Genomic DNA, 2,500 nt, shown 5'->3' on the forward strand with positions numbered 1-2,500 from the left:
CATACTATATTAAATCTTTATTGAAAGCTCAAAATACTGCGTGATAATGAGTCCGTCCAAATTAGTGCGTGTGTGTGTGTATCTTTTATACCTTTGTTAACGATGCCCTCATTTTAAATTATCACTCTAGTTACTTGTATCTCAGAATAGACATGGAAAATAGACAGCTTAATCACTTGTCAGCGGCAATCTCGCGGCCCCACCCCCGCACCGTCAATTAGACTCCTTTGCCTATGAAAAGGGAGTGGGAGCGTACCCATCGTTATGTTATAACCTGACACTGAAATACAAATGGAGTGGCAGTTTGACGTCATTATTTGGTTTTTGCACCGCCTAGTGAGTTGTCGTTAGTAGAGCTCATGGAAACAAGTTATTTCATTGGTTGAGCTATTGAATACAACTCACGATTTGTTTTCTTTTGTGGCAAAAGACTGACATTTTGACGTCATTTTTTGGTCAGTGTCAGGCATTAACTTTACGAAGGCCACGGTGGGAGACGGGCCGAAGCCATCATCTTATAGCCTGACAATGACCAAAAATGACGTCAAAAGACAAGTCTTTGGCAGCAAAAGAAGACAAATCGTGAGTTGTATTCAATAGTTCAACCAATGAGATCATTGTTTCCTTGAGTTCTACTGACAACTCACCAGACGCTGCATAAACCTTTAAAAATGACGTCATACTATAAGTCTTAGAGGTTCTAGTGTCACGCTATAAGTATAAGTTAATGATGGCTACGGACGGACTGAGTGGATAAGATACTGAAATTACTTGAGCCTCTATATAGATAGAATGAAGTTGACGTCACTCAGGTCTTTGTTTTTTTTTTTTTTTTTTTTTTTTTTTGTTTTTTTTTTTTTTTTTTTTTTTTTTTTTTTTTGCCATATGCGTTTATGAGTCATTCTCACTAAACTGTGTTAACTAGACTATAAACGATTAAGGTTACACATAGTTTTGTGTGTTGGTCTGTTATACTTCCGGATGGCAATATTGTGAGCTTCTCAGCCAAGCGCATTCTATCTATACCGCAATATCCATTAATATTCACAGACCGGTTAACAAGGGTCTCAAGTCGACAGCAACATTGGACATGTTGGACCAAACATAATACCCGTATGACGTTATGGCATTATTATTATTATTATTTTTTTTTTTTTTTGTTTGAGGGCGTGGTGGTGAGGTGCAATTTTGTTGTTGGCTAGAGTGAATGCGAAGTAAAAGTCTTTTTCAAATCCTCAACCTTGTACCGCAAACAGCGAGACCCGAGCAAGAGCTTTAACTTTTAGATAGTGTGTGCTTCGCGACGAAACTCACAACATTGCCATCCGGAAGTATAACGGTGCAACAAACAAAATTATGTGTAACCATGAACTTTTATAGATAGAACGAAGTTGACGTCACTCAGGTCTTTGTTATTGTTTTTTGCCATCCATGTTTATGAGTAATTTTCACTAAACTGTATTAACCAGACTATAAACGTTCAGGGCTACACATAGTTTTGTGTGTTGGTCCGTTATACTTCCGGATGGCAGTGTTGTGAGTTTCTTAGTCAAGCGCACACTTTCTATAGTCTAGTTATTACAGTTTAATGAGAGTTACTCATAAGCATGGATGGCAAAAAAAACAATAACAAAGACCTGAGTGACTTCATCTTCGTTCTATACTCGTAGATGAGTGCATCGCGAGTTAGTTGTCTTTCGTAGCGCTCAAAGAAACCAATGCTGAACCATTGTCATTGATTGCATCTAATGATTTGTTTTCTTTGGTGATCATCGACTTGTCTTTTGACGTTTTTACATATTTTTGGGGGGTTTTGTCTTTGTTTTGTATTTTGTTGTTGTTGTTTTTTTTTTTTGTTTTGTTTTGTTTTTTTGTTCAGTGTCATGCCATCCGTTTACGAAGGATACGGCTCAAGCCCGACTGTCGACATCTCGAATTTGCTCCTTTGCTCAGTTTCCGGCATTGCACTGCTTCTGTTTTCTGAGTCATTTGGGTCTTGTCCCCCAGATAGCCCTCCAGAATAAATTACCCTTTGCATTTAATTTGATCTAATTTTCATTTTGCTTTTATTGTATCAGCATGTTAAGACGACTCTATTGGAATTAACCAGTAGATTTTTGATCAATCAAAAAGCGGGATTTGTGCTGACACACCCTCAAACCCACTCGGACATTAAATTGTTGTTTATAAACAATAGAATTAAGGACATTGACACCACACTGCTCTTTGTTTTGTTTCAAGACCGCCTGTTCTGTGATCAATTGTCACTAGATTCGCTCACGAGAAACGCATTTAACATTCGGTCGACTCACTTCCACTTGTTATCTATAGATAGTATGCGCTTGGCTAAGAAGCTCACAACACTGCCTTCCGGAAGTATAACGGACCAACACACAAAACTATGTGTAACCTTGAGCGTTTATAGTCTGGTTAATACAGTTTATTGAGAATTACTCAGAAATCCGGATGGCAAAAACCAATGATAAAGTCCCGAGTGACG

The 2,500-nt window shown here is 38.1% G+C and overlaps 1 protein-coding gene across 2 annotated transcripts in view; it reads left to right on the top strand.

The window, feature by feature from the left end:
• The window catches only part of LOC144970435 (guanylate cyclase soluble subunit beta-1-like), a 30,107-nt gene that overhangs the window by 4,435 nt on the left and 23,172 nt on the right, over positions 1 to 2,500 (top strand). The window lies entirely within an intron of this gene.

Source organism: Berghia stephanieae, chromosome 4, assembly GCF_034508935.2.
Source record: "Berghia stephanieae isolate SIO BIC M18660-M18661 chromosome 4, UCSD_Bste_1.3, whole genome shotgun sequence".
In the NCBI taxonomy this organism is placed as follows: domain Eukaryota; kingdom Metazoa; phylum Mollusca; class Gastropoda; order Nudibranchia; family Aeolidiidae; genus Berghia; species Berghia stephanieae.